At 46.6% G+C, this 14,944-nt stretch overlaps 1 long non-coding RNA gene across 1 annotated transcript in view; it reads right to left on the reverse strand.

The window, feature by feature from the left end:
- The window catches only part of LOC143773254 (uncharacterized), an 82,996-nt gene that overhangs the window by 34,034 nt on the left and 34,018 nt on the right, over positions 1–14,944 (reverse strand). The window contains exon 2 of the long non-coding RNA XR_013215117.1: positions 6,341–6,519. This is a non-coding gene — a long non-coding RNA (uncharacterized LOC143773254). The remainder of the gene's footprint in view (positions 1–6,340; positions 6,520–14,944) is intronic.

Genomic DNA, 14,944 nt, shown 5'->3' on the forward strand with positions numbered 1-14,944 from the left:
AGGATCCCCTGCTGGCAATGAGAAGGCCCAATCTTGAGGGTCACCCCTGAGCAAGGAAATCACAATCCTAACCTGCTGAGCAGGGTCTCCAGCTGAACGAGACTTCAGGGACAAATAAAGCTTACAATTATTTCGGAAATTCTGGAAGCTAGCTCTATTCCCTGTGAAGAACTCCGGCAAAGGAATTCTCGGTTCAGATACCGGAGCATGTACCACAAAATCTTGTAAATTTTGTACTTTCGTGATGAGATTATTCAAACCCGCAGTTACACTCTGGAGATCCATTATTGTCAGGTGCACACAGAGCATACAGAGATTAGGAGGAGAGAGAGAAAAAAGACTGCAGCAAGGCAGACTGGAGGAAAAAAAAAAAAAAAAATTCCAGCAGACTTCTTATAACTCTCCTTTCTCAACCTGGGTCTTTAACACTTTATTGGCCGGTCAAACTGTCATGATCTCTGCAGGCAGAGATCATAGCAAGCCTATAGAGGGACAAGCTCTCGGAAGATGGAACTATACTGACCATGAACTAAGCCTGCCGCGCAACTAGAAATAGCCAGGTAGCATTTCCTATTTATCGCTAGATGCCCAGCTCTGGCCTAAGACCTAAATAGCTAGCAGAGGGAAATATAAGACCTGGCTCACCTCTAGAGAAATATTCCAAAGAAGACAGTAGCCCCCCACATATAATGACGGTGAGTTCAGATGAAACAACAAACGCAGCAGGAAAATAGTCTTAGCAAATTTGAGGTCCGCTTACTAGATAGCAGAAGACAGATAGTATACTTTCATGGTCAGCAGAAAAACACTAACAAAACACCATCCAGAGATTACCTTAAACTCTGGCATTAACTCATAACGCCAGAGTAGCAATCCCTGATCAACGAGAGCTTTCCAGACACAGTAACAAAACTTCAGCTGTGAACTGGAACAAATAGGCAAAACAAAACATGGACAAAAGTCCAACTTATCTAGTAGTTGTCTAGAAGCAGGAACAAGCACTGAGAGGCATCAGATAACATTGATGACCGGCAAGAAACCACCAGAGAAATGAGCTTAAATAGCGACACCCACTACAGATGGAACCAGGTGAAACAGGAAAGAGGATGACAAGTCCAATTCCACAAGCGGCCACCGGGGGAGCCCAGAATCCAAATTCACAACAGGTTAGGTCATGCACAGCGATGGAGGTCTGCGCAGCTTGAGTATGGGCATCTGCTGCAGCAGAGGCAGCGGCTGCTGCAAGATCAGTCACTGGAACGGAGTCAGCAGCTGTGGCACTAGCAGTCGCTGGGGTGGTGTCGGTCGTCAGGGCAGGGTGGCTCTTCCTACCTGCTTCAGATGCGGTTCCTCCGGTGCCGGTCTGCTCCGTCTCCGCTGGGGTCTGGAACGCTGGCTGCGGGGCCTTGTTCTGCGACGCTGTCATCTCTGCTTGCAGCACCTCGCTTTCCGGCAGGGCCTTGCTTTCCAGCTTCGGAGCGCTGGGACTTCTTCCCTGCTCCGGACCAGATGAGGCTGCCGACAGATGTCCGGTGAGGCTCCTGATGATGGCCTTCTTCCACCCAGCCTCGGTGCTCAGCTGCGTCCGCCGGGGTCGGTCGCTGAGCTCGTCCACTCCGGCCTGCAGGAATTCAGCATCAGCGGTGGAGGCCTGGTTGCGGTGCCCCTCCGGGTGGCTGGGGGAGTCCTCTGCTCCGACCCCACGCTCCGGCTCCGGGCGGCTCGCCATGGCGTCCTCCATGTCGCTCGCTCCTTCTTCCTGGTCCTTTTCCCGCTCTCTTCTTCGTGGGCGGTTTCGTTTTCGTTGTCTCTGCCCACCATTAAGGATCAGGAGGCGGATCTCGGCTGCTGACGGACACGTCCTCAAGGGGCCGAGATATTTAGACTGGGCGGCCATTGTCTTTCGCGCTCTTCAGCTTGTTCACGCCCACTTCCACGCCCTTCTTCTTCTCCTGCGCTATCCTTAGCACTGTAATGGCGGCGGTTTTGGCGGGAACTTCTGGCGGCAAGTGGCAACACACAGTCCTTGTAATAAAGCACAGTCCAAGCACAACAAATCACAGTTCCAAGGCACACATGACCTGATTCTTCAGGCTTAAGTAGATCCTGTTCGTGACGCCAAGTTGGAGCGCCCCGCACACCGCCGCAGGGCCGAGGGGTACCCGGAGCCGGGTCTCTAGGTCTCAGTCCTGGGGTTGTCACGGTGGCTAGACCCGGTCCGTGGCCCTGTCCGTCAGTGGGGGACATCCGGTGGAATAGGTGGTAGTAATGGTAGCGATGTAACGGTGCGGTTGTGGGGTGTAAGTCGCGGTAAATAACGAGGACACCAGTTTGCAGTCTCTTTACCTCTTTACTGGAGATCTCTGAGTCCTCAGTCCAGAATACGGTTCACCAGGCTGCGCAAGTCCGGCCGGTCCAATGGCACCTCCAGAGTTCTCCTCTCAGGTGGAAATCTGTGCCTTCCTTCTAGCGCTATGTGTTGTAGTCCTTCCCTGCTGTGCTTACGGAAAGTAACCCCACAACGGTTGTGTCTGTTTCTTAAGTTCCCTCACAACTCGATTTGATGTTCCTCTGTAATCCACCCCTTCCCTGTATTCAGGTTGGAATGGCACCCGTTTGTCAGGTAGGCCTGGAGTTCTTCCGGGACCCTAGAGACGCCCCTCTCCCGCAATTGCCCCCCAAGACTTCATAGGTGATATGTGGTAGACAGCCCGCCTGAGACCGACTGTCCTGCCGCTGTTTGGAGTATGGCTTGAAGCTGTATTCTAATCCACTCCCTCGGCGTTCCGGCCACCGGTATTGCGCCTCAGCAAGGTGCTGCCTCTTTCAGCACAACCCCTGCTGGTATTCTCCTTCTGCTTGATCTCGTTTCTCACTCAGCACAATCTGTCTCGCTTCTAGTCCTTTCCTTGAGTCCCGCCGCTTCCAGGAGCCTGCGCGGACCCGTTACGTTCTTTCAATGCCAAGCCTCTGCCAGGATCCCACCCCTGGCAGAGACCCTACAGTCTCTCCCTTCACAACACCCCCTGCCACAGGGTGTTGCTCCGTTCAATCCCGTCAGCGTTCTCTCTAACTTTCTGCCTGACCCCCAGTTTACCCACTATGGTGGGGAGTGGCCTAATGAATAGCACCCTTAGCTCCCCCCGGAGGCCCTGCTGTGAAACATATTGGTGTCTGTGATACCTGATTGGAGGAACTCCTTCGGTGCCATCGAACGTACCATGGCTCCCCTTAGCGGCGAAGCCACAGCACTGCAACGACCAGGACTCTGGGGCGCTGCAGTAACAGCGGACTGAAATAGCCAGACAGATCCCAAAACGAGGCAAGTAAGATTAAACCCCGCATGACCATCCCGGGGAGAGAATAATCAGAAACAAACCCCGGACTGGATCATGACACTATCACTTCTGCTGAGCTCAGAACCCTCAAAAAATCTAAAATGACCCAAAAAATCTTCCCAAGTCATTTCTATCTTTTTTTATCCGTTAACATTCATTTGTGCAGCTTATGAAACGACAGGAAAGTCCTACTTTCAGCCACCATAACGTGTCACTCCTGCTTCCGAGGGCGCTCGATATCTTCTACTGGTGGCATCCACCTCCTCGTTTTCTTCCGGGCACTTTTTCAGTCATTTTTTGGTGCATGGATGATGGAGGGGAGCTCCAGCTCTGCTCACTGTACATGCTCTGTGTGCCAAGGATAGGCAAAGTTTTCCTACACGGTAAGAGCAGGAGCTTACAATGGAAGGCTAGGAGAAACAGACTGAGCATACTCAACCTGTGCAAAAAGGAGGACATGTCCAAAATCACAGAGGGATCAGCAATGACTAAGCATGGATCATTTTGAGTTGTAAATAAATTCACGATCTAGTGAGCTATCAATAAAATTCTGGGAACACCTTTTAATGAGGAGCAACTTGTTCCCGATCATTGGTTCCTGTAAACATGACACCAATTGGCTGATTACTTGGTTCAGGTGGACTATTGCCTCATCATCAGCAGCATATTGCTTCAATTACATACGGAATGTGCTGCCTACAACATGCTCTCTGTATAGGGACTTAAAAAACTAAAAGCACAATTGTGGTTAAGGCAGTGTCCCCTACAAAGTGATGTGTTTGGTGTAAACAGACATTTTTGTGCTGACAGACTCACTTTTAGCCTTACAGTCAATTACTACGATCAAATTCCTCTTCACCTTCAGCTTTTTATCAGAGTCCTGAAGGTTTTGATGCAAAATTGACTGATATTTGAATCCATTCATAAATCCCTCCATCTTAGCTTAATCCCCTGTTCCTGTGTCTAAAAACAGCCCTAAAGCACAATGCTACCTCCACCATGCCTCCCTGCGGGGATGGTGCTCTTTTGATGATGCACAGTGTTTGCTTTGCACCAAAAGGGCGTTCTGGATTTATGGCCTTTTGGCTGACTTGATGGAGGTTTTGACAAAACATACTCAGGCTTTTATGTTTTACTTTGCAAGTAAAGGCTTCTGTCTTAGGACTCTACCCCACAGGTTGGACATATGAAGAATACGGGAGATTGTTCTCACTTGCAGGACACACTCAGTACGGGCCAGAAATTCCTATAGCTTCTTTATTGTTGCTTTTGGCCTCTTAGCAGCCTCCTGGGCCAATTTTCTTCTTGTTTTTCATTAATTTTTAGTACATTTCATGTTATAGGAAATAACACAGTTGTGCCAAATTTAAGCAACTTCATGATAACTGTCTGTAGTGTTCCATGGTATATCTAATAACGTTTTTGAACCCTTCTTCTGATTGATAGATTTCATCAATGAGATGCCTTTGCTTTGTTGTTAGCTGTTTATGGTCCTTGGCTAGTACTGCAAAATGCAATTAAGAGAATATAAGGAAAATTCTCGCAGAACAGCAAAACTTTCTATTGTGTTAATCAGAATCCCTGTAAATGATGGCGGCCGAGCATTGACTACTCTCTAACATGTGATTGGCTAATTCTGAACACATCACATATCCAATTATAAGAGTATGTTCACACTTATGCACTGCTGTATTTTAGTTTTCATTTTGTTTCTCAATGGATTTGTACAAGTTATGGGTGACATTAAGGAATCACTCCCATCAAAGTTTTAATTCTCTTAATATATTTCAGTAATCATATTATATGGCATTGTGTACTTACAATTGCTAATTTTTCCCTTCTACCCAGTTAAGTAGTCTATTTTCCATTAGGTCTATGGCATCACGTGACTAAAAAGAGATTAGAATCCTTCTAAGGTCTACGTAGAAATAGGAAGTCACTTTTCCCTGCATGAGTCATCATAAGGACTGCAATTCTACATCACTGCAAAGTCTCCGACATCGCTGCTCCACCCATCTTCAACTCCTGACCCAGCTGCTCTGCTCCTACCCCCCTTGTCGCGGACTTTGCCTTGATGTAGAATTGCAGTTCTAATGATGACTAATGTTTCACATAGAGATTAAAAGGATTCAGCAAGTCAGTTTTTAATCACATAATGTCATAGACCTACTGGAAAAGAGAAGGATTAGCTGGGTAGAAGGTCAAGATGAGCAATTGTAAATGCACAGTGCTATATACTATGATGAGTGCAATATATTAAGAGGATAAATACTTTGATGGCGGAGGGCTTCTTTAAAAGTGGGAAAAGTTGTGACATTTTTCTTCTTGGTAGGATTTTCATATGTGACAAGAACCTGGCATTGTAACAGGGGTGTGTAGACTTTTAATCCATGGTATATGGTGCTCACTAAATCCAGTGGGCTATCTGTGCAATGCATAGGTTTATCAAAAAGACACTATTTTTGACTTTAGCTAGTAAAGAAGGTTTTAGGAGGAATTCCTTTGTTAACACAGGATTCCATAATAAAGTTATAGAGTTGTAACCTAATCACTGTTTGATTGCTGGGGGTCTCACGGATCACTAGATTGGGGGTCCCAAGCCTTCGTTCTTCCTAGCTTCAGTCACATCTAAATGATGCATCCTAGTCACTCATGGCCATCGTCATGCCATTGATTGTCCACTGGAATGATGGAGCTAGCCGGGCGTGAGTCCTTATTACAGTGTGACATTGACCCCACCGCCCTACAACGTGATGTGCCCGATACGGGTTAAAGATTCCTGCCCATAGCCCTGCTTCCTATCCCTAACTCCCTCAATCATTCATTTTCTTTTTTATCCTTCTCTCCTCCTGGTTCTTGGCATTCGTTGCCTTCTCCATTCTTCTCCCACTCTTTTCATAGTTGTCTTCTTTTCAAGTATTTTATCTATGGAATGCCGCAAATGTCCATGGCACACCTCGAGACTTTACCCCTTCTCGCTACTGCTCTTTCTATTATCTTACCTCAAATAAACTGTTTATTTTGTCCACAAAAACAGACGTCTACGGACCAAATTAAGGTGAATCAGGTCTTATTGAAATTCCATGGAAATTAGAGGTTGTCTTCCAGAACAATCTGGCCATTATTGATGGTTCCGAGCACGATGTGTTCCATTTCATCGAGTTTCATATCTTCCACTGATCTGATACAAAAACAAGTACAGATGATGAGTCTCCACTAATCTGAGTATTCCTTGTATTTAGCTGTGCAGGAGAAATTCTACATCATCGAGCCTTTCCACCTGATTAGCCTTAATGATTCATGCAGTACAGATGTCCCCAAACGTCTCTCCTTCCCGGTCACATGGACATATAACAGGAATTGTAGAAGGTACTATGAGCAACCCCTTTACTTTTGGGGTCACTGCCACAACTGGGCCAGTGAGGGTGAGGGGCCCTTCACGTCAGACCCTACCTCAATTAGATGTGCGCCCTCAGCTGGAGTGTATTGCAGTGCATGAACTCACCGAGTCCGTGCACCACAATACACGCTGCCGGCCAAACTGAGGCCAGTAGCTGACTACCAGGATGGGAGATATATATCAGGATGGAGGACATATACCAGGATGGAGGACATATACCAGGATGGGGAGATACAGTATATACCAGGATGGGGATACATAATCCAGCATGGGGGACATATACAAAGAGGGGGAGACATATACCAGGATGGAGAGACATATACAAAGAGGGGGAGATATATACCAAGATGAGGGGAGCATATACCAGGGTGGGAGATATATATCAGGATTGGGAGCATATACCAGGATGGAGGACATATACCTGGATGGATGACATATACCTGGATGGAGGACATATACCAGGATGGAGCACATATACCTGGATGGAGGGACATATACCAGGATGGAGGACATATACCAGGATGGAGGACATATACCTGGATGGATGACATATACCTGGATGGAGGACATATACCAGGATGGAGCACATATACCTGGATGGAGGGACATATACCAGGATGGAGGACATATACCAGGATGGAGGACATATACCTGGATGGAGGACATATACCTGGATGGAGGACATATACCAGGATGGAGGACATATACCAGGATGGAGGGACATATACCAGGATGGAGGACATATACCAGGATGGAGGACATATACCATGATGGAGGACATATACCAGGATGGAGTGACTTATACCAGGATGGAGGACATATACCAGGATGGATGACATATACCAGGATGGAGGACATATACCAGGATGGAGGACATATACCAGGATGGAGGACATATACCAGGATGTGGGACATATAAAAGGATGTGGATACATATACCAGGATGGAGAGACATATACCAGGATGGAGGACATATACCAGGATGTGGGACATATAAAAGGATGTGGAGACATATACCAGGATGGAGAGACATATACCAGGCTTGGGGGAACATATATCAGGATTGCGAGTATATACCAGGATGGGGACATATACCAGGATGGAGAGACATATACCAGGATTGGTGACATATACCAGGATGGAGAAACATATACCAGGATGGGAACATATACCATGATGTGGAGACATATACCAGGATGGGAACATGTACCATGATGTGGAGACATATACCAGGAGGGGGAAGCATATACCAGAATGTGGAGATGCATACCAGGATGGGACGATGTATACCAGGATGGGGAGACGTATACAAGGATGGGACACATATACCAAGATGGAAAGACGTATACCAAGAAGGGGGACATGTATACCTGGAAGGAGCCCGGGATGACATTAGTAAATAATGGGGGGGAGGTGGAAAACTTGTATGTCCTTATAGAAATTGGAACACTACAGGGGCCCATACATCTGACCAACTTACGGGGTGGGGGGGCCCAGGTCCAATTTTGCACAGAGCCCATCGGACTCTAGCTACACCACTGGGTACGGGGCATATGAGCAGTAACAGAGATACCCAGGACTTATTTATAGGGAACACTCAAGAGGCTCACACTTGTGAAATTATGAGCGCCACACACAGAAATCCCTGCACTTCCAGCCTCAGCTACTATCGTTGAGGTTATTAACGGTTGTCTGAACTGTTATCTCTTCTAGTTTTTAAAACATTCTGAGTTTGGAATGCAGCGCCCCAGAGTCCTGGTCGTTGCAGTGATATTATTCTCCCACTAGGGGGAGTGATATTACGTCTGAAGGCAATAAAGGAGATCTTCCTACCAGGTATCACAAACCATACACCACACTTCACACTCCAGTCCACCAGGGGGAGCCTTGCTCCTATCTACTAGGGCACTCCTCACAATTAGGTAAAACTGGTGGGCTGGATAGAAAGTTAGAGAGAAGCTGGCTGGGCTTCGCCCAGGTAGCAATCGAGAGAGGAGCTGACTGGGCTTTGCCCAGGCAACACCTGTCAGGCAGACAGGGGGAGAGGAGGAACATCGGAGCTGCAGACAGAGGATCCCTGACAGGGGTGGGATTCTGTCAGAGGCCTAGCGAGACAGAAAGACACGGAGCTGCGCCTGCCCCACGTGCGGCAGCATCCTAAGAACGGACACGAAGAGAATTGTATTGTAGAGGGAGAGAAACGAAGTCATAGCACAAGGAGATAAAACCAGAAGGAGTTCTGCGCTGTAAAAGGCTGCCTCCTTCTGAGGCGCAGAAGGCGGTGGCCGGAACACCGAGGGAGCAACCATCTCCAAGCCTTGCTCCAGAGACCGGCAGGACAGTCAATTCCAAGTTGGCTGCCCGACCTTAATACCTAGGAGCCACGGTGGCAACTTGTGGGGGTCGGGGCGTCTCTAGGGTCCCTGTAAAAAGCCTCAGGCCACCAGTCATACGGGTTTTTCCTATCCATACCATCTAGGGGACAGAGAGGAAGACATAACATCTAGAACATCTACAACAGTTGTGAGGACCTTACCGAGAAGCTCAGCAGGGAGGTACTACAACACACAGGCGCTAGTAGGAAGGCTACTGATTTCCACCTGGATAAGGGGACTCTGGATTTGCCTTCAGACCGGCCGGACTCTGCCTACCCTGTGGTCTGTACCCTGGACTGTGGATGCTGAAGTCTTCAGTAAAGGTAAAGAGACAGCAACCTTGTGCCCTCGTTCTTCACTGCGCCTTTCATCATCCACCATCACCACCTACACTTCTGGGAAGCCCTGGGGATACACTTCACCTGTGGGAAGGTAGACCATCTAGCTGCCATCACATCATCCCCAGCGGACCCCTAAGCAGCGTCAGTCACCCTGACCGAATGCCACAGGTGGCGTCACAAACATTTCCCCTTTAAAGACCTTTCCCAAAACCATAAAAACTATTCCTTTAATTGGACGTCCCTCGAAGGGCCACGGACCGGGTCGGGCCACCATGACATCCCCCGAACCGAAGGACCCGATGCCGAGTACCCCATTGCCCTTACGTGGGGGCGATCCAGTAACATTTTTTCCACACCTGCCTAAGATATTTGTCCAGGACTGTGCACATATATATATTTATATATTGTAGTTTGCAGATTATAAGACACACCGGATTATAAGACTCACCCCAAATTTGGGGATGGAAAATAGGAAAAACAATTTTTTTAAAATTAAAAATGCGCATTATAATCTGTTTTAATGGTTGGTGACCTAGATGTCACTGGCGATGGAGCGGGGTCACAGGAGCCATGGTTACTGTTTCAGGAGGTCGTCGGAGACAGCAGGAGTGGGGCAATGCTGCGGGCCCCGTCCTCTCAGAAGAAGTCGGTGGTGAGCAGATGTCCCCTCTCCCATACACATCTCTGTGGTGGGCTTTGGGAAAATGGACACCTGTGGCGGCGCATGCACAGATCGAGATCTCACGAGATCTCGTTTCCCAATATCTCAATCTGTGCATACGTCACCTCCGGCGGACATTTTCCCAAAGCCCACCACAGAGATGTGTATGGCTGAGGGGACATCTGCTCACCGCCGACTTCTTCTCAGAGGACGGGGCCCGCAGCATCACCCGACTCCTGCCGCCGCCAACCTCCTGATGCTGCAACCCTGCTCCACTCCCGCCACCATTGCCCTAGGTAAAACACTGTACCTTCAGATTATAAGATGCACTACACCACCATATTCCTCCCACATCTTTGGGAAAAAAGTGCCTCTTATAATCCGAAAAATACGGCATATACATACATGTATATATACACACTGTAAGATGGCCGCCGGACAGGTCCTCCAGAGGAGATATGTATCATCAAGGTTGGTAGCCTCGGTAATGTGAGCCTGGAAAAGCAGGCTCCAGCACGTATAGTGCTCAGGGAGTTAATAGGGCGTGTCAGGGCGGGTTTATGAGCAGACAGAGAGATGGGTGGGACTGGCTGTTCACATGTCCCCACCCCAGGTGTGGTATGGCAGATAAAAAGGAGACCAGTCCTCTCCTTCATGGTCTGTGTGTGGAGGTGTGCAGACCTCCAGTGCATTTGTCTTGGCTAAGGACTAAAGAGCTGGACACTGACCCGAGCGGGCGAACCTGCACTAATGTATGGACTACTTACTTTATGTTTTTACTTTATGCCAAAAAAGGTTGTTTTGTTTTGTTATCCTGAGCGGTTTATGAAGTTTTAATAAACCAGCCTGGACATTTTTACTGAAAACTGCTTCCTGTGCTGACCTCAAACCGCAACCGAGTGAGTAGAATTCTTACAACGCACACACAGATTTGGTATCACTATACATAAAAATAAGACCCAAAAACATTTAGCAGAATTGTTTTTTTTGATTCTTCATTTCACACCAGTTGGACTTTTTTCAGTACATTATATGGAAAAGTGTATCGTGTCCTTCAAAACTAAAACTCTTTCCACAAAATGCAAACCCTCAAATGGCTATGCTGAGAAATAGAAAGTTATGGCAGTTGGAAAAAGGGGAGGGAAAAAAGCAAAAGTGCAAAAATGAATATTTTGCTATTTTGCACCAGGAATGAGTCCTTCTTAAAGGGAATCTGTAAGCAGGTTTTTCCCAACTAACCTGAGACCAGCACAATGTAGGGGCAGAGACACTGATTCCAGCGATGTGTTACTTACTGGGCTGCTTGCTGTAGTTTTGATAAAATCACTATTTTATCAGCAGGAGATTATTACTAGAGGACTAGTAAACCTGATGTCAGGCAGCTGCCAATCGGTGTTGTGGCGGGGTTATACAGAGCTCAGCTTTCAGAGAACTGCTAAATCTGCAGCAGAAAAAACAGCTTTTAATCAAAAGTACTGCACACAGTAAAGTAAGTGACACGTCATTGGCATCAGAATCTCACGTCCCACACCGTCTCTTCCAGCACTTCCATGACATTATTATATGATGTGAGTGCTGCGGCCAATCAGTGGCTGCCAGTGGACTTTACTCTCACTTCCTGCAGACAAATCTCTCTCAGAGGCAGGTGTGGCTTCTGCCGTCCATTAGTGGCCATTGATTGGTTGCTGCATTCATGTGACATGACAATACCACGGAAGCACCGGAAGGTCTGATGCCGACATTGCTTGAACACCGCGGGTGTTGGAGGTGAGTACAACAGAGGAAAAAAATAGGAGCACAAAAATGACAAAAAATATGTTCACATAGTAAATGTATCATATCATCAAAATTGCAAACAGTACAAGAGACATATAAAGATTGCGGTCAGGTGGATGGTGGAATGTACATCCCTAATACATCAGGTCATTATGTAGTATAGTGCAATTTAGGACCTGAGGGATCTGCTGGGGTAATAGGACGGTAGACATTATTTCAGAGTGAGGGTAACATGTAGAGTAAGTACCGGCTAAGAGACATACATTCATCCCATGCCCTCCAAGTTCTTACCCATTGTCTGATTTTTAAGGTGCGCGTTTCGCATTGGCTTCCTCAGAGGCTATGTTAATTTGTGTGTCAGACCAGACACTAAAGGGAACCTGTCGGCAGATTTTGCCGCTATAAGATGCTGCCACCCCCTTCAGGGCTGATATGCGGCATTCTGTAATGCTGTAGATAAGCCCCCGGTCCGACCTGCAAGTGAAGAAAAATAAGTTATATTATCCTCACCCAGGGGGGACGGTCCGGGTCTGGCGCCTCCCATCTTCTTGTGACGCCGCCCTCCTGCTTCTTCCTGCGCAGGTGTACAGGAGGGCGGCATCACAAGAAGATGGGAGGCCCCGGATCCGGACCTGCGACACCCATCGGACCGGACCACCCCCGGGTGAGGATAGTATAACTTATCTTTCTTCTCTTGCAGGTCGGACCGGAGGCTTATCCACAGCATTATAGAATGCCATGAAAGGCGGTGGCCGCATCTTATAGCGGAAAATCTGCTGACAGGTTCCCTTTAAATATCCCCTCAACAGGTGTTACAAGTGTTGGTTTCGGCACATTTGTCCAATCATCCACTCCGTAAGTTACATTGCTTTTGGCGATCAACATGGCACCATGGGTCACAGTGAGCGTCGCACTAACGTCAGTGACCCGCACACTTCATTAACTGATGCCGTCAGCGATGCTCCGGATCGCAGCCTGTTGGAGACATGCGCACTCGGGACTCAGGAACATGTGAGTATATCACCCCCACATTAACAAGATGCCTCCCCATGACCTCACTGTATGAATCCGATAGGTGTGTAGACCAATATGCATGACATTGTGAAATGCAGTGAGCAATCGTGCTGCCAACCTAAGGGAAAATATAAAAATCAGGGCAGTGACAAGCATGTGAATACAAGTATCTAAACCATCTACAGTATATCTACAGTATATCTGTAAATGTACAAATAAATATAAAGAAATATCAGTTCAAGTGCAAGTGCTCAATCTGCATAACCCACTACCCCACCGCCACCTGCCATCATGTCAGGCAATATAATATTGAGGGGCTCATACGGATACCCCAACCATATAATGTAGGAACCACACCTCACCAAAAATGGAAATACACAAAAAAGAGTATTCATAAAACTGCCTGATGGGATAAATATAGAAGAAATATAGAGCGCCCATCAGGTGTAGCCATGCACCCATAAATGTTGTCCATAGTCCTGGATTCCGGAGGAGATGGTATAAGAGAGGGTTTTCTTTCATCGCATGCCTGTTAGTTCTTTTTTTCTCTCACGTTAACATCAAACGTGCGCCAAACTAGTACTTGATCATATAAAATAGCTACAATAGAAAAAAATCATCTTTTGGACATTTTTGCTCCAGTTTTTTTCCTCAGTTATACTCAGTTTCGGAGCGTCCTCCCTATTTTTCATAGGGTATCATCACAGTGTGTGTGACCCTCGGTGCAGGTTCTTGGTATGGTTCTGATTTATCTCATGGTGTTGGAGATGAGTATAAGGAATTTTCATTTTACTTATGAAGCGGCAGCATTTAAGAGGTTCTCCAGGTAATAGATAACTCCTTTAAATAGAAAGTCCAACATCGTCAAAAAAAAAAGAATCCGGTTTTTGTGTCCAGGCTATTGAGAAAACCATGGAGAAAATAAGAGAAAACAGTAAATATCTAAGTGTACATGATGAAAAACTGAACCATGACTCAAGACTTCACATCCAAGTCCAATCGTGACAGCCGTTTCCCCACTTCAGAAGAAGATCCACTGAAGAACAGTTCATGGTTCTGCCACGTTCTCGACGATGGACATTTGTGGTTTTCCGTTTCTATTAGCCTAAAAACTCTACACTCTCACAAATTCTCAAGAGATTCTCCACAACCGCAAAAAAAAGAGGTTTTGCAATCCTAGGCATTGCTCCAGACTTGGGAACAATGAAATGGACAGGAGCTGGTGATACTGACGTTGATTTACAGGACTGTGAATGGAGCTATTTATAGGGGAGGATGATGGATTTCACAACATTAACGTCAACACTAGAAGGGAAAACTACTGAAATCTTAGAATAATTCTATAAATACCTCATGTGTCTATGAATCACACATTCTTTACGAAATGAGAGATGTTTTTCTGAAGGTGATGGTGAATAAGATATATATTGGTGACGTGCATCACATTTGGCCTCCTCAAGAAAAGTCACTGTACAATGTCTGTGGCAAAAGATGAATAAAGGATTAATATAATATTTGAGATTCACAATGTCCTGGTCCAACATCCAGTCCGGTTTTCCATGGCAACTGGTCTTCACTTTTGACCTGGCATACTAGGCACCTCTGGCACTTACTGGGTCTCACAATGTCATGATGTTTTGGTGGCCTAGTAAGCATCAGAAGTGCTTAAATTGTTGGGGAGATGATGCTTGGCACAAAGGTGAAGACTAGCTGCCACAGTGGATGACTGATTGTTAGACCAGGGATAATTAGAGAAATGGAGGGCACCGCAAAAGACAGAGGGTTCACTGTGGGCTTGTAACTGAACGCAAAACAAAGGAAGAGAAAGATCATGCCCACATGAATAGGAACACCTCTATGATGGTATAAAAATGTAATTTTTATTGAGTTTGGCAAAGAACCTCAAAATACGCACACATGTGCACACAAAAAACACAACATAATGATTCAAAACACTTAAAAAATGCAAATATGCAAGAACACTGCCCAAATATATGTATACATGTCATATCCCAAGGTGGGGAAAATGACAGCCCACA

The sequence above is a fragment of the Ranitomeya variabilis genome, chromosome 5 (genome assembly GCF_051348905.1).
Source record: "Ranitomeya variabilis isolate aRanVar5 chromosome 5, aRanVar5.hap1, whole genome shotgun sequence".
In the NCBI taxonomy this organism is placed as follows: domain Eukaryota; kingdom Metazoa; phylum Chordata; class Amphibia; order Anura; family Dendrobatidae; genus Ranitomeya; species Ranitomeya variabilis.